Here is a 22,941-nt window from a genome sequence, read left to right as displayed (position 1 = left end):
TTGGACACCCATATCTTCTTAGCCTCCTTCATTTTCACTGCTTTCCCCCAAATTAGTATTGCACTGGAAGAAAAAAAATGATGAAGAGCTTCTGGTTTGCAAAGCCTTATGGTTGGTGCTAGGTGAAATGAAACATGAATCAGATATCGAAGAGGGACAGCAAAGATACAAGGGTGAGGGTGCAATGTGAGGAAAAGGCTTCAACTGTTCAGGATTCATTTCCAAGTGAATGGAGCAGTAAATTCTGGGAGCCCAGGGATGGAATAGCCAACTAAGAGAGGGAGTTTTCTGGATGTCTTTATGGAGGGAAACCTGTTATATCAAAATGCTGACCTTATTCTGCCAAGAAGGAATGGAAGCACTCTCAACTGGGAGCCTTGGATCCTTAAAATGCATCCTTAGACTGAGCCAATGACTGTTTACTCAAGCGTGATCCCTACTCCCACATGACTTACTTCTTGCCAAATGGTACCCATCCCATCTTGGGCATCAGGGCCTTGGTGAGTCATACTTTGTTTTTCTATTTTTTCCTTTCAGGCCACGTAAGTCCTCCTTCCCCGAATTCAATACTGCTTTACACAGACTATCCTGTGCTTGGCTCTTTCTGGCTCAGCTTCAGGAGCACAGTCATGAATTTTTCTCTAAACAGAATTGGTAGCTAAAATCCTGCATCCTCTGGCCTGTTCCCTTCCCTGGCTTTAACCCCAGGAAGTAAAGTGTTGAAGCCAGGATGATGAGTGTGGTTTGGCCTGGTAGAAAGAATATTGAGCAGTGAATTAATGGATTATTGGTGCTTCCTCTGCTCTTCTGTGACTGTTAGGATGGAAGTCTTAGCTTGAGGCTAAGCTCTCTACCTTCCGAGGATGCTCAAGTGTTCTGTCCCTCGGTTCTATGAGCCCTGTCATGGAGTCATAAACACAGGCTGTTCCTACTGAGAAAGAGGTTGAAAATCCCTTCGACTAAACACCTTCATTTCCCCTTCCTTTGATACAGAATGGAAGGAAGGATGCATCTAAAACATTCCATTTTGCAAATGGAAAAACACAGGTGAAGACAGATGAAATGACTTACCTGGGACAAAACGTCAATACTTGGTTTTAAACTTGGCTATATATTATAATCACTTGAGAGGCATTAAAAATGCTCTTTGGAGGGCACTAACCCCTCAGATTCTTATCTAACTGGTCTGGGATATTAGGGGTCAGTGAGAGTTTTAAAAGTGCCAGTTGATTCTCATGTGCAGACGGTGCTGAAAACCCGTGAGCCAGTTAGCAGTTAACCAAGAAATCAAGCACAGGTGTTCCATTCCAAGGCCTAGCATGAGTAATTAGTTTTCAAGAGGAGGGACATGGATTTTTTTGCATGTCACTGTGTCATGGAAAAGTTGGAGGAGGAATCACTCTCAATATTCTGCCTGTGATTTTTACCATCCTTCTCAAGCTCTTCCCACTGCTCAACAATAGCTTTTTAACTGTCAACTCTGGGGACTAATGCTCAGTTTCAGTAGCCTCTGGAGAAGTTACAGTATTTTTTATCATAGGGTAGGAAACTTAAGGATTTGTTGACAAAAGAAAAATAAAAATTATGCTTTCTGTCATCAAACAGAAATTTTTCACAGACTCCTAAGGCAAAACTATTATTTCAACATGGAACCCATTACAGTCGATGTGGTAGAAGAACCACAGTAAATGCACACTAGTCAAGGTAGTTACAAGTCACTCACAAGCACACACCTCTCTTCAATTCCACAAGCTGTCAGACTTTAACAGGACACAAAATAATTTAAGCTGCTGCTGTACTTTTCTAGCAGAACCTCAACATGTCAGACAACAAGGTGGTGGCGAGGCCAAAAATAAAAAAGTCATTGGTGAGGCTTGAGGCCCATCTCAGAAAGTCTGATTAAAAAGTTGTAGAAGGATTTAATCCTCTCACAGGAATGATAACTGACGAGAGTGACAGGAGTCCTTTAAAATCAGATCTACTTGGGATTCGTCAAACAAATATCATAGCAACTTGGCAACTTTTTAAGAATTTTCTGCAGTATTTTCACCTTCTCTGTTGGTTTGAAATACAAGTCTGTCTACTGAGTGACATTAAGGTGTTTCTAAAACATCACAAGTAGCAATGACTGCATTTTGTCACATCTGTTTTCTTTTGGAAGGAGCACACATGCAGCAGACTCTGTATGAAATTTGTATTAACATATCCATATTTAATTATGCTATAATTGCTACCACACTCTTAAAGCTTAGTATTTTACTTATTATAATAATATTCTGATTAGTAGACTATTTCCTCACTAAAAGATTACTATGCTTTTTTTTCCTTACATGTCCCCCAATTTTCCCACACATAAAGGTTGATTTCTTTCTTTTCTGTATTCTGATAGCTCTTTGTTCTCAACCCAATTAAAGCACTTACTTCTTTGAAATATTATGGTTTACCTTTTAGATTTTTGTTGTTCTGCTAGTTCATGAGTTCCTTAAACTTATCTACCATGGCTTTTAAAACAATTAACCCAGATTATCAGGGTGCAGTTAATCAGGAAAGGCTTGTTGAACTGGACTAGGTTACTGAAGTCCACCTATAACACCTGGCTTCTGTCCTCTTGAAGACCATTCTCTGCCTGTCATAACTACAAGACACATGCTGAAGTTCCCATGGGATGTCTGGCTCCTTTAAGGTGTAAGCACAATTCTCAATTGTCCGTCTCCTGCAGCGTGAAGCCCCCGCCCAGACAGAGTGCATCACTCTTCCCAGTATAGGTCACTGTCCCTTATACTCCTGCTTGCCAGATTGCAGACAGTTATTGACATCTATTTAACCCATCAACTGTAAATTCCATGAGGGCAGGACTATGTCTTTCTCATCTAACCCCAGAACAAAGCACAGTTCTCAGCTAATGCTCTTAGGTGAATAAATGCCACAGGAATTATAAATAGGTTTTATCTCCCATGTTAATTCCAGCATGGTAATGATAAAAGGGCCATGTTGAGAAGGACTGAGAATCTCTAGGCCCATCTGGAAACAGTGCCATGTTCAATAAGCAATGTCTTCTATGGGTAGAAGTGAGGTGAGAATAGGGATACAGGGTGTATACTTTTATCCTGAAATATTAGAGAGAAGAAAATGAATTCCTGGGTTTCCAAAGAGAAACTAAAGGACTCCTGAAAAAGCTATCATGAGCTTGAAATATGCCTCTGAAGAAATTAGAGGAAAACTTATAAAGTTCTCTAGTGAGGAAGACTCAGAACAGGCACCAGGCAGTCATTGGCTGGAACAGAAATGGATGAATGGGTGAAGTTTTTGTATTTTGGAAAATAAATGCAGAAAGGATTTCATGAGGATGCAAAGAATTCCTAGTTACTTTATTCAGTAGTATAGAAGCCAATTCCAATTTATAATTGGTAGATTATCAACCAGTGTGTGTTTCCATTGACCAGTGAAAATAATACATATTACTATCTTCACATCCTTTATTATAACCTTGCAATGTATAGCTCCTGTAAGACAAGAAATAAAAATGGCATGTAAAAGAAAAACATACATTTGAATAAAATATAACTGAAAACTCAGTTTCCATATATAAGTATGTCTGATCAGTGTATTCATTGGTAAGTAATGAATATTAATTTTAAAATGAAGAATTAAATTAGGACACATGTCTGCTTGAGAATGGAGATACGTGAGTTTTAGATGAGATTCTGAGAACCAGAATAGTCTGTATTTTAATGACGTTGTGATGTAAGTGCCTTTGCATATAAGTTGTCCAATATTTGTTTTATTCCTGAAAACATAGTTAAGGAAATCTAATACTAACTCTTGCCATGCATCAACAAGGACAAATTAAAGATCCAGTGCTTCATAAACATATAAAACTCCTGGTTTAGAAACTACTCAACTTCCTATGGGATTTTAAATATTTAATTGAAACTAATTAAAAAATTTAAATTGGGTAACAGAACTGATCTTTCAAGTACTTGCAGTTTTTAATGAGGTAAAGAGCTGTCAGTGTGGTGGATATCAAGGAATTTTTTGTGCTGATATTTAATAATAGAGTTTTCTTGTCTGGTAGGTCTTCAAAGGGAAGTGATCTAAAATGGAAGGGTGTGTCATGGCAGCAGAGTAGTCAAGGGTGGGCTGAAACCCCCTAAGAGGACATGGTCATAGGTGTCCCTATTGGACCAGACAACCCCACCCTTCTGGCAACAGACAATTATCAAGGTTGTATCCGTAACACAGGTTTTTCTCTGCCAAGCTAAATGACAAAAAAAAGACTGAATTAGATGGTCCTGAGCACTGGAGTTCTAAGACAAAGCAGAGTCACTGCCATGGCAGCTCAAAGATAGATATTAGCAATTACTATGGAAAATAAGAACATAAGGCCCCAAGGAGAAGCTAGAGCCCAGAAGAGAAAATAATGCTGATACAGGACACCCATGAAAGATAATGTCATCCTAGAGAAAGACAGAGTTACACAGAGAATTTCATTGCATGGGATTTTTCTGATATTACATGGTGGTTTCCTTTCCTTCACCTTTAATTTAAGCTAGTTTGAGTTTGTGCCTATTTCTTTTGATAAATATCTCTAAAACAAATATAAATAATATCCAAAATAAAAAGTAAAACCCCAAATTATTGCTTGCTAGGATCTCTACAAGAAAGAGAAATGAGTGGAATTCTGAAATGAGAAGGAGATTGGAAAACATTCCACCAATTTAAGATAGGACATCAGCCACTTAAGTATTGATATATAGTTTGAAAGTGCTGGGATGGGATCAGAGCTTCACATGAGCTCACGAAGGGCTGCCCCTTCCAGACAAACATAAAATGAGATACAAAGCAACAGACACAAATGCAAATAATCTATTTCTGGTATAAAATCAAAGCCTTCTTACAGTATCCCTAGATCTATCCTGTCTTTCTAAAGGAAAAACTATTAAGGGATACATGTGAACCCAGGAAACCACTGAATCTGGCAAAAAGAAAATCTACAAAACTAAGCAATGAGTATATGTTTTGGAATGATAGAAGAACTGATTGTCCTAGAAAAGATCAATTTTGTTGGGAAAATTATTAAAGGACCATGTTGTATCATATAATCAGATCAAAGAATCAGAGAATCTAAGTCCTGGCTTTGCTTTCATTCTCCCAACTACTGCATATTTGAATAATCTTGAACATGCCTGATGTAAACATGACTTCACTTTTGTCTGCTGATATACTGACATGTAAAACCATAATAAAGTTCTACTAATAAGTCATATTTCATGCTGTCGTATTACTCAGTATTTGAAGTTTTCAAGGTATAGTAGGTATAGCTACTTTACCTAACATCTGTACTAGGTATTCACTCATTTATTCATTCATTCAAGAAGTCATATTAGCCGTCTACTCTGTGCCAAATAATTGACTAGGTACTATAAAAACCATAGAAGGGCAAAGTCCCTGCCCTGAGGAAGCTGATAGTAGACACAGAATGAAAATGAGGATACAGGATTTAGTGGCAATAAGTCCAACATGCTCTTAGGATACGGAAGACAACCCAGTCTGAGGAATATGGGCTTCTGGGAAGAAGTGACCCTTAAGCAAAATCCTAGACATAAGTAGAATTTCCATGGATGAAAGTTGGGTAGAAGGACAATAAAATTAATAGACATTAATTTTAATTGATGATTTCTTATGTCCAAGAGACACTGGCAGGCACTTGGTAAGCATTATCTTCCTTAATCCTCACTGTGGTCCTAGGAAGTACATGGCAGACAGTGGATGGAAGTGAAAGGCAGGGAGTAGGGAAACATTCCTGATTAGAATTATCCAACAGCTGGGCTTCCCTTGTGGCACAGTGGTTGAGAATCCGCCTGCCGATGCAGGGGACACGGGTTCGTGCCCCGGTCTGGGAAGATCCCACGTGCCGTGGAGTGGCTGGGCCAGTGAGCCATGACCGCTGAGCCTGCGCGTCCAGAGCCTGTACTCCACAACGGGAGAGGCCACAGCAGTGAGAGGCCCGTGTACTGCAAAAAAAAAAAAAAAAAGAATTATCCAAGAGCAAAGTGAGCTGCTCTAGAAGTAGTGAGTTCCCAGTTTCTGGAAGTACTCAAGCAGTGGTTAAACAAACAGATGAGTGAAGTATGAGGTCGGGGATGGTACTTTATCAGATGTTTCTAAGGACTTACCTAACCCTGAAATGTTCTGACACTGAAAATGCATCCTAGACAATTTATATAGCAATATATTTGTTATGCTAATGTACTTGGATGATGACTAATATTGTTTTAACGTGCTAAGATCTGAATAATCTGAGTTATAATAACATATTTTTGCAACAAAATAAGAATGCAGAATTTCCAAACATGTGTTACATCACCAAGACATTTCTGTCTCCTGAGGACAGAGGATTGTAATGATTTTGACCCTTGGAGTCCATATGTTATAGTGGTTATAGTGAGTTCATATTCACTATGCATATATTCAGAAAAATATGCTTATTGATTGATAGCACATTCATTTGGATTTTAATACTAGCTGTGATAATAGCAACACTGTCCTATATTGTGGCCCACCAAATTTGTCTCAACAGTAAGATTTTCATATCCTTCTTTCTTTCCCTTATCCTACACTAACTAAAAATCAAACTGAATTAAAGAGTCCTGTCAAAATTTCCAATATTTAAAAGCCAAGGAATTAACATATATGTAAAATGATTAAGGGATTTACATTTCTTCATCACGGAATATTTAAATGTAGGGTGCTTAATTGTAGGCTGTATTTAAAAGTAAGGGTCTAGATTTGCTCTGCAAAGCTGTTATATGTCTTGCTTTAACCCAAGAGAGAGAAGATGACTGGGTGAGTTTAAAATTCCTACATTCAGGGGTTAGAGGAGACTTCTACAGAGCTTTGGGCATTGAGCAGTAGGGACACAAGGCAAAAAAACCCAACTGTGTAATTTAGACCAAACCCAGCAAACAAATCAGATAAATGCAAAGCCCAAAGTTAAGCACTTCAAAGGAAATCATAATCAGGGTCACAATAAATGAAGCAGAATATCCCTTTCTCTCAGGCTTCGTGAGAACCAGTGATAGGACTTCATGATTTATTCTAAAATTTACTGCAACCCTCGGCTGTCTAGGTGGCCTACTGGGGGAGAAGGAAGGTAAAACTTTTCAAGCTCTCTTATACTGTACTTTATCTATTCAAAAATGAGTAGTTTATTTACATTTTAATAACTTTGAAATTGGTAAGCTTATTATAACTGATATTATTAGAATGCATTATATCATTACCTAATTGGTAACATTTTTCTTTCTTGTTATTGGTACAGATTTCATACACGGCATCTTAAATTTGCCAAAAGTATTTTATCTTATAAGCCTGATTTCTAATTTATCTATTTGATTTCTCTTTCATTCTAAATGAACAAGTTCTCTCATATCTTCTCCCTTCTCCTTCACATTCATCTGTGTCTCCTTCCCATGTTATCCCTAGAGAGTGGTCCCTTTTCCTAAGTGTCTGCTGTAGTGGGGATAGTGCCCTGAAAGTAGAAAATTCATGGGTCCCTTCCAGACCGTGGAGATATTTCTGAGAAGCAGCTTCCTAGCCAAGGACTACTTTCCCCAACGTTCCTTGCATTTAGGTGAGACCATGTGGCTAATTTGGGCCGATGGAAAGAGAGCAAAAATAAAATGGGTTATTTCCAGCCTAAAAGAATTACCAGGTGTCTGTGCCTGCAGTCCTCTCTTTGCCTGATCTGAGAACCTGGGTTAGCATAACCATAATACAAAAGGAGTTTCTGTTTAAAATTATTTAGACATTAAGATGTGACCTTTTTATACCCCTGATATGTTGAAGTCAGCTTTGCTAGTTATAGTTAATATGCAGGGTGATTAACGGTCTTAAACAGAGCTAAATAAAAGGACTGTGCTGTTATTGTCAAAGGGTTTCCCATCCACATTCACCACATGGAGAAAAACACAAGAACAGAGCTCTTCTGGATTAGATGGGGTTGTGTATGTAGATCAATGTGTCTGCTGAAAACAGTAAGAAATACCAAGTAAAATATAAATATCTTATGCTTAAGGTTATCAGTGAAGTACTGATGCCATGAAGCCTGAAGGGGCCAAGATTTCAGGGAGGAGAGAATCTCAGGGCTAAGCTGATGCTCTGGAACCATTTTTCCCTGGGGTGCTTTGCCAAGTACATTTATGGAGCCAGAGGCGGAGGATCTGGGGTTTGCCCAGACAGGGGCCTGGAGCTTAAGGACTAGAAATACAGCATAGATTTTGGCGGTACTGTGGGGCTGGAGATACAAAAGGAGGGATTTGTGTGGCTGCAAGTTTTTTGCCTAATAAAGAAACTGCACAGAGTAAGAGACTAAAAAGCACTGACAAGAAAGTTGCTGAAAGTAGACTGGAATCAAGAGAAAGAGCAGATACTGGAAAGAGAGCTACAAATCATTCTGATATTAGAAGTAGTAGAAAATGGCTTTAATACAACTATGATTAATACATACAAGAAAATAGAAAAAGAAAATAAATGAGAAGAGAGAATTTCAACAGAGTACCAGAATTTCTAATTAAGATAAAAATCAAATACAAATAAAATATACATTATCTGAAATTAGGAATTCAACAGTGAGTTTAATGGCAGGATTAGTCTCCCAGAATATAAGTGAATTAAAAAAATATCCAAATGACAACAAATAGAGTAGAAAGGAATAAATATATAGTAATAAACCATAAGACAAATGCAAAACACATTGAAAAGATTTCACAATGATGCAACTGAAGTTTCTGAGGGAAAAAAGACAGAGAATATAGAGAAAATTGATTGAGAATTTTCAATATAGATAAGCAACTTCAACTTACAGATTTATGAGGCTTGGATAGCCCTATGTAGGAAAAAACTCTGTGCATATTATAGTAAAACTAAATAGTTATGAACAATTTAAAAACAGAAGAGGAAAATACTTTTTTTTCCCAAAGCAGTGATATAAGACTGAGAGATGACTTCTCAAAGAAAATGAATGAATGCAGAAATCAATGGGAAGACACTTGTAAAGAAATGAAAAAAGCAAAAACTTGCTAACCTAGAATTCCACAGCTAATTAAAACATCCTAAAAATGAAAGCTAAATAAAGTCATTTTCCACAAACAAACGTTGAGAGAATTGTTTGCCAGAATACCTTCATTAAAATAAGCACATAAGGGAGAAGGAAACTACCTCAGAAAGAAATGAAAAATGCACAAGACAACACACAGTAAGAGAAATGTGAAGAAGTGGGCAATTGTAAGTAAATACTGACTACACCAAACAGTAACACATCTTGTGGAGCTCAAAATATGTGTGATATTAAAACACTTGAAAGCAAAAATTCAAAAACTGGAAGATATGTACATGAAGTTCAAAAGTAGTATGTTTCTAGCATTATTGAGGAGGTGATCACGGTAAAAATTTGTATTAGGTTGTAATAAGTCGAGGCTGCATGAGGTCACCACGAGGATAACTATTAAAATAGTACCTAATGTATAACTGACAAGTTAATGAAGGGGGAATTGAATAAAAACTACATGTGTTAATTCCTAAAGATGTCAAAAAAGGAGAGAAAAGAGAATCTAAATCAGCTAGATTAAATAGAAACAAATTGGATGACTTCCCTGGTGGCACAGTGGTTAAGACTCCATGCTCCCAATGCAGGGGGTCTGGGTTCGATCCCTTGTCAGGGAGCTAGATCCCACATGCATGCCACAACTAAGAGTTTGCATGCCACAACTAAGGAGGCCGCATGCTGCAACTAAGACCCGATGCAACCAAATTAATTAATTAATTAAGAAGCAATAGAAACAAATTGGAAAATAATACATACCCAAATATATTTTAAAAATTACATTACATGTAAAAAGGACTAAATTTTCTAACTAAAGTGTTTAAGATTCTCCAAACAAGGCACTACACACCATACCTGACCCAAGGGAAAAAAAATAGAAGATATTAATAGTTCACAGCTATTTGACAAATTGAATGTGTTCTTAAATGCTCCTCATAAAGAAAATACAAAAACTAGATAGCTTTATCAGGGATTTCTTCCAAAAATTTAAGGACGTTAAAAATAGCAATTTTATATAAATTATTTTAGAGACAAGAAGAAGGAAGCATTTCCAACTCACTTCCCAACTCACCTATGAGGCTAATTTAACCTTCAAAACTAAAGCTGACAATGACATTACCAGGAAGAAATTTACAGAGCATTTTGTCTTGTGAAGATAGATCTAAACTTCTAAATAAAACATTACAAAATTGTTTGATAAAAAAGGATGATTCATCATAACAAATGAGTTTATTGTAAGAATGCATAGATGGCTTAATCTTAGACCTTACCCCAACTTTCAATAAGTCACCAATCCTGTACAGCCCCCTTTCTGATTCTCCACATGTGTGAGCCAAGTTTCCTGCATCTGGGGAGTGATAGCACCTCTCCTCTAACTGTTCATCCACCAAAAGTTTGAGCACCTGATTCAACCTTTTTCTCTACCCCACACTTTTCAATTCCATGGGTAATTTCAGCATCCACAGTGATGCCCATCTCACTATCTGGCCTGTTAGATAATCCTGCACCTCTAATTACATGATGCTCAAAGTCCTGCTACCCACTGTGGACCTCTGTCCCCCAGGACCGTGACCTCTGAATCATAAACTCAGTTATTCCACTCTGTTTCTGCAGAACCCTGTACTTCCCTCTTTTTGTAGACTCTACCTGACATGACGGTTCAATTGTTATCTGACGCTCCAGATCATAGATGAGGGTATTTCTCCCAACACACCAGTTACATCCTATCTTCTTTTTCTCTTCAGCTTAAATTCCTTGGTTTATCTCTCAACAACTACCTTTATTAATATAATCACCATGTGGCTCTTTATCCTGTCCTCACCCCTGCAGAGATGTGAAACTGGGAGGGCTCTTCCTGACTGTGCCAGGGCATTGAGACTGCAGGAGATGTGCCGTGACCATGGAGATGGGCCTGCAGACAAAAGGAGCACCAGCTCCCCTTGGGCCATCAGTCCTGCTCAATAGCCTTCTGTATTCCCATAGTCCAGTCTCATTCCAATTCCCCATTGGGACTATTTCAAGCATTTTTTTCTCTTTTCTCCTCTCTACCCCACTTCCATCATGTCATCAAATGACTTTAGTTCCTTTATTATTGTACATAGAAAGTTCAGCATATATGAACCCTCCCAAATTCTTGCACAAATTCTACACATTTAAAGCCTCCAGACTGAATTTTACTCCATTCCCTTCTCCTCCAAAGATGTAAAAATATTGCCTCTGTCTGCCTCTGAATTCCCCGTGTCCCACCTTCTCAAACACTATACTTCTTCCCAGCACCCTTCTTTACCTTGGATCTTCAACCTTGCCTTCTATAACACCTCCATTCCATCAACATTTAGACTTGATATATTTTTTTCTACATTGAAACTAAGCTCAGGTGGATGACTGCCTTCAGTACATCTTCACCTCCCTTCCTACTCCCACAAACCCCCAATTGTAAGCTCTAGCTTTTCATATTCTTTCAAAACCTGGACCCTTCACCTCCAGGCTGTTTTATTTGTCCTTTGTGTCTGGGACCATCTTCCTTTACTCTTAATGTGCCAACATTCTACCTCTCATTCAGGGCTTAGCTCAAATATCACTTGCTGTGGGGCTCTCTTTCTGACTTCTAGAGAAGGTTGTGTTGTTACGGTGGATATGTGCAATCACTGTGCTTGGTACTTCACCTCCCTTAACACTTGTAGTGCTTTATTGCCATTGCTTCCCTAATTATGCTTTTCCTGCTCAACTGTATGTCACAGGAAGGCAGAGGTAAGCTCTTACTGGCAAACCCTTTTTATGCCTACTGCAGAGCAAGGTACCTGGTAAAGAGACACCATCAACAGCTTTGTGTTATCTGAATGAACAAATGATTGTGTGGATTGGACTGCTTTTTCAGGATGCTATTAATGTTTATAGGAAGAATTTCTTATACTTTAGCTCTACCAAAAATACATTTGGACAACTGTAGAATGTGAGGTAATGACAAAAGTCAGCCATACTGATTCAACAGCCCCTTTGTCCTGGGGGAGGTAAAGTCTTGACAGTCTGATGCCTACTTAGGGCTGCCATCTGAATTCACCAGAGAATATCAGACCTGCAGGGTTTTGTGGCATCACAGATTCTGTTCTTATTCTTTGGCAAGAGCATTCTTACTCAGAATATTCATTTTTACCTTGCCTGCAATGAATAATCAGATAAGTACAGAAACACTGCAAACAAAAGATGGTAAAAACACTTGCAGGCATTTTTTTTCCTGTCTGCAATTTGGAGATACCCCATTTGTCTTACATTCTTCTGTAATTTGTTCTGTACATCTCTTTGTAACCCAGTTAAATAGCACCGCCAGGTCAATTGTGAGGTGACTCTGAGTCCCCTGTTACAGAGACATCCTTTCCAATGACCAGATTCTGTTCTCATGTGTGGGTTTGCTGTCTGTGACCTGAAGGAACAGATAAGCAGAATGTGCCTGTTTCTTTCCTTCATCTTTACACTTGAGCCTAATAATGAGTGTTTAATACACCAACAGTCCAAACTTGAGTGTGGAGAAAATATATGATGACTCTAATATGATGAAAGAAATATAAATATAAGGAGAGCAAATTCATATATTATACATAAATAAACGTTATTACATACAGGAAAAGTATTCTATATGTGGATGTGCATATTTAAACAGACACGTATATAAAGTGTTTACAGTAGCACCTGGAACATAATAATGTTATATTAATGTTTGTGGTCTCTACTTATAGTATTATAATGAACATGTACACACCTATATATTTATAGTTATTTGTAGGGAGGCGATGTGGTTTTCCAGAAGGGACACAATATTCTTATTAAATTTGAAAATGCTATTTTTATGTTATTTGCTAGGTTATGCTTTTCAAATAAAACCTGGATACAAGACCTGCCTACCTCTGAATTCACCTGCCACTCTTTCTCTTGTTTCATATGTTCCAAGCACATTGGTTTTTTTATTTTTTGAACATTTTACTTATTGTTGACTGGACCTGGCAGCTGCTGTTTTCCTTGACTGGAATGTTCTATGTAATGCACCCCCTGTCCACAGCCCAGACCAGATATTTTATTATACATTTCCATGGTTTCCCTTGGAAACCATGGAATAGCTGTAAAATGCTATTTTATAGCATTGCTTATATTTAAAACTGTTGTATCTATTTGAGCATATGTCTTGTGGTTTACAGTAGAATGCAAGTTCCCTGACAGTAAAAAGTAAAGTTCGGTAAGGAAAGAACAAAAACTGAAATGCATATAGATTAGAAATACAAATTATGTTTTCAGGCAACACAATAATCTAGGTAGCAAATTTTAAGGAATCTAAAAAAAGCTTCTAGAAATAAAAAGTGAATTAAGCAGTGTCATAAGATAGGACAATATAAAAAGTTATATTTCTATATACTAGCAATGAACAACTAGGGGTTGAAATTTTAAAATACATACAATTCCTTAAAATGTGAATAATTTGGGACAAATTTAGCCAAATGATGTGTAAGATCTATACATTGAAAACTGAAAAATATTGCTAAGAAAAATTAACTGTAAATAAATGGATTATGTATAGTTATGGACAAACTGTGTTCTCTAAAATTCATATGTTGAAGCTCTAACCTTCAATACCTCAGAACATGACTGTATTTGGAGTTAGAGTCTTTAAAGAGGTTAAAATGAGGCCATTAGGGTGGGGTCCTAGTCCAATAGGACTGGTTCCCTTGTAAGAAGAAAAAGAGACACCAAAGGTAAGTGTTCACAGAGAAAAGACCATGTGAGGAGACAGGAAGAAGGTGGACATTTACAAAACATGAGGAGAGGCCTCGGAAGAAACCAAGCCAGCCAACATCTTGATCTTGGACTTCTAGGCTCCAGAACTGTGAGAAAACAAAGTTTCACTGTTATAAGCACTCAGTATGTGATATTTTGTTATGGCAACCCTTGCAAACTAAGATATATATATGTATACTTACGTATTAAAAGATTCAATATTGTTAAGATGCTAGCTCTCAGCAAAGTGATCTATTGATTCAATATGAACCCAGTGAAAATCTCTTGTAGACATTGATAAGCAAATGCTAACATTTATATTGCAAATTCGGAGGTGCTTATTTTAGGCAGGGCAAATTGGAGAACTTAAAGTACTTAAATTAAATACTATAGAGCTCCTGCAATCAAAATAGTATGAATATACATAGTGGAGAGAGAGAGAGAGAGAGAGAGAGCAGTGAAACCAAAAGGAGAATCCAGAAATAAACCACTCATATATGGTTAATTGATTTTCAACAAACGGGTAAAAATAATTTAATGGAGAATAGATAGTCTTTTTTAAGAAATTGGGTTGGAAAAACTGGATAGCGATATGAAAATAGATAACTTTCAGCACCATATGATACGCACACAAAAAATAACACAAAATATATTGTTAAACTAAAGTTAAAACTATAATACTTTTAGGGCTTTCCTGGTGGCACAGTGGTTGAGAGTCCGCCTGCCGATGCAGGGGACACGGGTTCGTGCCCCGGTCCGGGAAGATCCTACATGCTGCGGAGCGGCATGAGCCATGGCTGCTGAGCCTGCGTGTCCGGAGCTTGTGCTCCGCGATGGGAGAGGCCACAACAGTAAGAGGCCTGCATACCGCAAAAAAAAAAAAAAAAAAAAAAAAACTATAATACTTTTAGAGAAAGCTTAAGAAACAAATCTTGTGACTTGGGGTTGACAAAGATATTTAGATAGGATGCAATAGACAATACCAATTAAATAAAAATGAATAAAATGATTTAAAGTTCTGCTTTTTAAAAGACATGTTACAAAAACAAAACAAAACAAAAATAAGCCACATATTGGGAGAAAATAATAGCTATATATATTTTTTTCCAAAAGACTTATCCATAGAATATGTGAAAATACCCTTACAATTCAATAATAAAGAGGCAAATAACCCAATTAAAATAAGTTGAACAGACACTAATCTGAAAAAAGATATGTGAATGGTCAATAAACACATGAATAACTGTTAAACATCATTCATCATCAGGGAAATTCAAATTAAAACCACAACAAACTATGACTACACACCCACTTGGATGGCTAAAATGTAAATATAACTGACAGTTCCAAGTGTTATCAAAGATGTGGACCAATGGAACTCTCGCACATTGTTGATGAGAACATAAAATGGTTACAGCTGCTTTGGAAAATTATTTAGCAGTTTCGTATAAGTTTAATCAGAAACTTACTTCTTGACCCAACCAGTCTACACCTACGTATTTACACAAGAGAAATAAAAATACATATCCTCAAAATATTTACATCCACAAATACACAATCCACAAAAGACATATCCATATGCACACAAATGTGCATAATAGCTTTATTCATTATAGCCTAGAATTGGAAACAACCCAAATGTCCATCATCATGTGAATGGATAAACACGATACAATATATGTGTACAATGGAATGATATTGACAATAACAAGAAATTAAGTACTGTTTTGTGAATATGAATAAACCTCAGAAATATTACACTGAACAAAAGAAGCCAAACAAAAGAGAGCATACTATATGATTCCATTTGTACACAATCTAGAAAATACAAATCTAATTTGTATTTCTAGTAAGTAGATCAGTGGTATCTTGGCTGTAGGGTAATAATTGATTAAGAAGAGCACAGAGAAACTTTTGGGGTAATAGTGGCCTTGTATATCTTGACTGTGATTTTTGTTGCATCAGAATTTACTGAACTCTATGTCTAAAATATGTTTCATTGCTTGTAAATTATGCCTCGGTAAACCTGATTAAAAACAAAGACAAATGAAGCCTCCTTAATCCATTCTTCTCACACTTTTGCTAATCAGAATGATACACTCCACCCTTGATGCTGCCCTAGCATGGTGTTTGTATTCTATTTAGCAGTTGTGTCATTGTATGTTTCTGTAATTAATTTGTTTTATATACATGCCCCCATTTTGATGGTAAACTTCTAGATTCTTAGAACAGTTTTACTTATTGTTTCATCTTCAGTGCCTCTAACAGTAGATTCTTCATAGATACTTATTGAATTGAATTGAGGTGAATCACTATTTGTTGAGTTATTGTCATGTGACAGTTCCTATCTCTGGCGGGCAGGCTATGAGAAAAGGTGGTTAGTCATACAGTCGAGGGTCAGATCTACCAGCTCTTTTTGTGTGGCTGGCAGAAACTCTCTGAGCAGCAGCAGGAAGCTGGCAGAGTGCTCCATAGCTAGCCAGAGAGGAAAGTTCAGTGGGACCTACGGTACATCAGGATGGAGACCAGATGATCCTTTGGCCTGAATATTTAGGGCGGAAAGGACCAGGGCCAACATCAAGCCAGGGGTTAGGAAAGGGGACAAAATGATAGTCCCTCCTGCTGACAAGCAACGACTTAAATGTTTTACAGCCATCACCTCATGCATCTTCATGTCACTCTGCCAGGAGTCCTGCTTAAGACCTCTGATAAGTCCCACGAACAGGGATACAGGTTGAGTAGCAGTTGAGAATCCTTCCAAAGATGGTATGCAGCTTGTCTGTGGTCCAGGCTGGATCCAAGTGAACAAAACTATCAAAGCCAGAGCCATTTGACTGTCTAGGAGCAGCACAAAAGATCGCACTCTGGGGCCTCGTTATACTACTTATGTTTTCTGGGCCAGCCCACGGGTCTTTACCAGAGGTAATGAGCAAGAAGAAAGCTAGGCATCAGTGATTGTCAAGATCGCTGTAAATCTGTTCCACCTTCTTAACCTCTGAGGCACAGAGAGCTGTGTTGATGACATTAATCCTGTATTTTGCTCCATCTCAGGAGAGCCATGAGAAGATAATGATACACATGTCAACGGCCATGTGTGAAACTGGCAATCAGAGGATTAAACTTGGGAGTGTCTTTGGGAAATTCTCAAAATGCGACCATGGGTTGTCTGAACTCTGCCAATTCCACCTCCTAAATGTGTGTCTTCCATCTGTCCCTCCTCTCTCCAACCCCCAACCCAGTGCCCAGCACAAGGCTCCAATCCTGCCTTTGATCACTGCAGGAACCTCATTACTGACCCTCTGGCTCTAATCAGTTGTCCTCTCATCCATTTGTTCTTCGTACAGAGTAATTTATTCAAAACATAAAATTGGCTGACAGATTGCTTTGATTAATAATCTCAGATGGCTTTTTAGTGCCTAAGGGAAAAAAATCTAATTTCTCAGGTTATGGGAACATTTTCAACATGGCTCTGATCCCCCAACACTTTATAATCTTACCTGTGGTGTCCTTCCAACTTGGAATCCTCCTCTCTGTCTCTCTCTGTCTCCCTCTCTGGACACAGTTTCCAGATCATTCTCTGACTACTTAATTCCCAAGTCCTGACAGAGGAATTGATGATCCCCACATCTTTTCTTAAAATCCACAGGTTTCTGGAAGCCTGTGGGTGGGTTTCTTTCACATCAGTTGCCTACCCATGAACTATTCAACCTGAAGGTAGAAGTGAAGGTGTCGGCAAAGAGAAAGAAGGGTTGGGTGGACATCCTGACTCCGGGCAAGTGTAGGTCTCCCTCTCTCCCTTCCTTCCTCCCTTCCTCCCTTCCTCCCTCCCTCCCTTCCTTCTTTTCTTCCTTCTTTTCTTTTACTTCCTTCTTTTCTTTTCTTTCTTCTCCCTCTTTCTTTTTAAAGCTATTTTCTTGTTCAATATCATACCAGCTTTTGACTAGTTTCCCACCAATATCTTTGAACAGAATTTTAAAAACATTTTGCTTCAAAAGTTCCTTTTTCTGAAAAGGCCTTATAGGTGCAACAACAAAATAAGTGCATAGAAAAATCTTACTGTGTTCTTTTGGCTGCACAAATAACCTTTTACTCAGTGATTTCTGAGTGTGGAGCAAATAGACTAAAGATTGCTTATAACAAATTCAACCCCATGGAAAGTGAAAATAGAGAAATTAGGAGGTGCCCTCATCCATTTTTAACAGGAAAATTACTGAAGCTCAATTAAAAAGACAACAGGAAATGAGCAGAACTAGTTACAGGAATTCTGAAACCAGGGAAGTGTTCCAGAGCACTGGAACAGTTCCTTTCCTGCCTCCATGCCTTTGCTAATGCTATTCCCTCTGTCTGGGACTACTGTCTCTCCCTTCCCCTGACTTTCTGATCCTTTCAGACCCAACCCTTCTGCATGAAACTGCTGGCATCATCCTTCCAGACAGCTGTGATAGCCCTTCTTCTGGAATAATTCACTATCATCCTGAACCATAATTCTCTGTACCAGAGTTCTTGAATGTAAACAATAGACAGCTGAATAGGTATCTGAAGCAGAACTAGATGCTTGAAGCAGAAAATAAATTTATTGGAAGGATTCAGTGTCACTCAAAGAATTAACAGAATATCTAGTCAGAGAACCAGGCTGGGAAAATGGGCAGCAAACAGCTGAGTGTCAGCCTCCAAGAACCCAACAGAAGAAGAAGCCAAGTTCACACCACTTCCCACAGGGCAGAAATTTTGGGGATGAGATTAAGCCTAAAACCCACGGCTTACCTACCAGGTGTGCACAGACAAGAAAATGTTCCCTCTTGATGTCTCATTTTCCTCATTCACAAAGAGTTCTTGTAATAATTGTAGCATTGATCAATTTGATATCTTGAACAGGTTTGGCATGTTGTAGGTAGTCGGTGAATCTTGGTGTCTTCCCTCCAAAAGTCCTCCATGCAAGAACTGCTGTGACAGTGTGTAGTGGGCGTCTGTCTCCTTAGGGTTGCTCAGTATCTGGAAGGTAACGCCGATGTTGTTTTCCCTGCACTTCTCTGTTTACTGCCCTGGGGAGTGACTTTGCCTTTGAGGGCTCCTGCTGAGAATAAACTTGAGAAGAAATGAAGCAACTTAGATGGAGAGCAGCAGGTCCTTCTCGGCAATTCGTTGGCTCTTGGGATTAACAGTGGTGAAGTGGAATCACAATGGGATGGTCATGAAACAGACGGACATTTCTTCAGGTGAGGGAGACCTCCCTCATTGCCTGCTTCATTTCCAAGGGGCAAATGATCCCATCTAGAGAGGCATTTAGACCAAGGACTCCTAGCCAAGAAACCCAGAGATGGCACTGTATCAGTCATGCTTTGGCAGGTGAAGCTCCATAATAATTCAACACCATTTTCCTGACTTGTTTTGATGAATAGAAGGAAGTCGCTTTTGAACTAATGGTGTTATTGCGCTTTTGGTAGGCATTTCACTTTTATTTTTCTCCTTTCTTCCTCCTTCCTTTCCTCCCTCCCTTCTTCCCTCCCTCCCCCCTCTCTCCCTTCCTCTTTCCTTCCCTCCCTTCCTCCCTTCCTTCTGCCTTCTCCATTCTGAAACACATCTATTCTTCTGTATTGTTGACTTACAGTCACTAAACATACCATTGTTCATGACTGAACCTGGTATTTTACTATAGAAATTTTCCAAAACAAATTCCTGAAATTTTAACAATGGAGAAATAAGTCTCAGTGTCTGAGAGCGACGCTCACCAATTTTGTTTCCATTTGCTCCTCTTTGTTTTCATTCGGATGTCAGCACAATTTTCATCTGCTTCTGAGCACTCCCTATTGAAAAGCTAAGTGTTTCAAATAGAATGGGCAAGATTCAGTGCACTGCTCTACATCCCGCAAGTTAAGGACGTATCATCTGACCATCAGCACCCCACTGGGCCTCAGAAGAACCATGTTGCCTTGGCTGAATGTCATTTCAGCCAGTAACAATTACTTACTGCTGGAGCCGACGGATGCTTTTGATTTCAAGGCCTGCTTGCTTATTCCTAAATTTCAGCTTGGGAAGGAAATTTGCAGTTACCTCTCAAGAACGTGCCATTTCACAGGAACCATAATGGCCTTTCACCACAAGAAGAGAGTGTGTTTTATTGTAAGACGTGCCACCAGGTTCGTCATCAAGGAAATGGCTTTTCTCAGACTCAGTTTTCCTTAGGTGGTGCAAAACTCACCAATTTTTCAAATCTAAGCCTTTTCATCATGTAAAATTTATGCTCAATTCATAATTCTCTTATATGCAAATAAGGAATTAAAGAACACAAATTTCCGCCTTCAATAATGTCCACAATTATTTCCAGCCCTCCATAATGTCCACAATTATTTCCAGCAAAACAAAAATTACTTTTCCCCTGTAGCCTTGAAGCACTCTGTCTTCCGTTATGGTGACTACCCCATCTTTACTGCGTTGTATGGATTTGGAAGCATATTTGAGCTTTCCTGCTGTCTAAAGTGTCCCTAGAGGACTGGAGTGTGAACCCCTACACTGTTTTGCACACTACCTTACATTTAATAGATATATTTATCTGTTATACATACTTATATATTAATAATGTGTAATTAATAGTATTGAATAAGTTAGTAACAATTCATGAATTATGTGTGTGCATTTATATGTATATGTCCTACTGACTCCTACGAGTCTTTCTCAATTCACCCTATTAACCCCAGATAAGAAGAGAAACAACAGACATATTAAGAGTCATTGGAATATGAATGGATCTAGAGATGATCATACGAAGTAAAGTAAGCCAGACAGAGAAAGAGAGATATCACATATCACTTATATGTGGAATCTTAAGAAAATGGTACAACTGAAATTATATGTAAAACAGAAATAGACCCACAGACATGGAGAACAAATTTATGGTTACCAAAGGGGGAAAGAGGGGAGAGATAAATTAGGAGTTTGGGATTAACATATACACACTACTATATATAAAATAGATAACCAACAAAGACCTACTGTAGAGAACAGGGAACTATACTCAATATCTTGTAATGATCTATAAGGGGAAAGAATCTGAAAAATAATGTATATATATATAACTGAATCACGTTGCTGTACACCTGAAACTAATACAACATTGTAAATCAACTATACTTCAATTTAAACAGTCATTGGAATAAATAGACTCTTCCCTTCCCCCAATCTCATATTTTCTTTAGATTCCTGTCATTTATCACCTATGACAATTGTCATTTACATAGAACTCAGTAGACCAAGGCTTTTGTTTGTTTGGCTTAATTTGGTTTTGGTAGAAGAAATTGGGTATACCTGTAAGCCTCAAAAAAGTATAATTTAATGCAACTATTAGATTTGCTGGCTTTGCAGAAATGTAGCCTAAATTATTCTTTATAGGAAGAGCTTCATCCTGGCCTTTCTATAAGTTCTGTAGTAGGACCTTTAGATGATCACCCTGAACTGATCACTCTCTGTCTCAGAGGCAGCTCAGCTCACTTGTCCATGGGTTTTTACAGTGCTGTCCAGCAGAAATACAGTGGTATGAGAAAGCCAAGGCTTCAGAGCGTCCAGCTCTGTTTGTAAACTGCAGACTTCTTTTTTCTCTTGCCCACTCCCTCCTTCCCTCAGAAATAAATGGCATCTTCAAGTGATACAAGAGTCAACTCTTAGTATAAATTTGTCTAATAGAGGTGTGTGCAAATGTTTTAGCATGTGTGTTCATGGGTATTTTCTGTTTTTCTATACAATAAAGTATTGTTTACATGGCATGGGTAGTGGTTATTGTCAGAATATTTTATGCAAATTTAAGTCTAGTAATTTAATACGAGGAGGCCAAACACAAGATTCAGTGGATTCCAAATATTTCACACAACTGTTCCTTGATGCTTGTCTCTGATATAAGTCTCACTCCCGTTACTGTTAATTATGTGTCTGTGAGCACATCAGTTCAAGTCACTGGATCTCACAATCTTCACCAGCAAAGTGGGAAGGACATCTCCTTTTCTGGCGTGGTGTGACCATGTTGTATGGAATAGAATAGGAGACTGCTTTGAAAACTCAAAAACTCTATGATATCCTTGTGATTATACCACTGTACTGGCTAAGGGCACCCAGGTATGGGTGTGGCTTGTTTGCTTCAGAGTAGGGTTATCATGAGGAAGAATGGAGAAAAAAATAAAGGGATATGTATGAGAGTAGCAGAAAAAGCAGGAGTAGCTGAAGGGCCTGTAGCCAAATATGGTGACCTGACAACAGACTATGGAGATGATTCTAGAGGTGGAGGTCCATGGAGGTCACCCAGAGGGTTCAGACGTTACTAATAAAAGTGAATATTTGATCAGCTCAGAGTCCAGTGACCATTAGGGTGTAATTTCAGGAAGGTTTTGTTTGTTGTTTGTTTTATTTTTTTTTAACATGGTTGATATTTCCTAGATTGTCTCTGTCCAAGCCCACTTATCTTATAGTATCGGGATGAAGGGTTAACATCTTAATACATACAAAATAGCATCTTTTTATTGTCAGAGAAATACAAGGGATTTTAAAATGATGAATATTGCTGCATCAAAACTGGTCTGTTTTTCTTCTCCTGGAAGCATATGATGGTAATGATGGGCCCATCTTTCCCTGAAGCGGTCTTCCAGTTTTTTCCTGAGTCCCTTGCTTTCCATCAAATCATCAGATCATTGAGAATCAAACAAGTTTTGAGGCTTCTCGTGAATCAGGAGCAATGTAGACTTCTGAGGTGCAAGATGAATAGAAAAACTGTTGACACCAACTCTATTTAGGAAAGGGTCTAGCATGAGTCACTTTTCTATGATGGAGTGTTTCTTTCCAAGATATACCCAGTCCAAATGTCTGCCTCTATGCTCTTATGAGACCATGGTCCCTTTAATTAACTCTGTATTTCGTGTTGCTGTTTTTCTCTGGACCTGCACCCTAGCACATAATCTCTGAATCATGTACTCTTTGTTTCTATGTCCATTTCATGGCACCAGCAAACTTTCCCAAGCTCACTCTTTGTCTATGGCACTGGCATTCTCCTTCATTAGCTTCCACCTTACAAAATTTTCATCATGGTGACCAGA

This window comes from Lagenorhynchus albirostris, chromosome 13 (genome assembly GCF_949774975.1).
Source record: "Lagenorhynchus albirostris chromosome 13, mLagAlb1.1, whole genome shotgun sequence".
Taxonomy (NCBI): Eukaryota; Metazoa; Chordata; class Mammalia; order Artiodactyla; family Delphinidae; genus Lagenorhynchus; species Lagenorhynchus albirostris.
Note: the sequence above shows the minus strand (reverse complement) of the source record.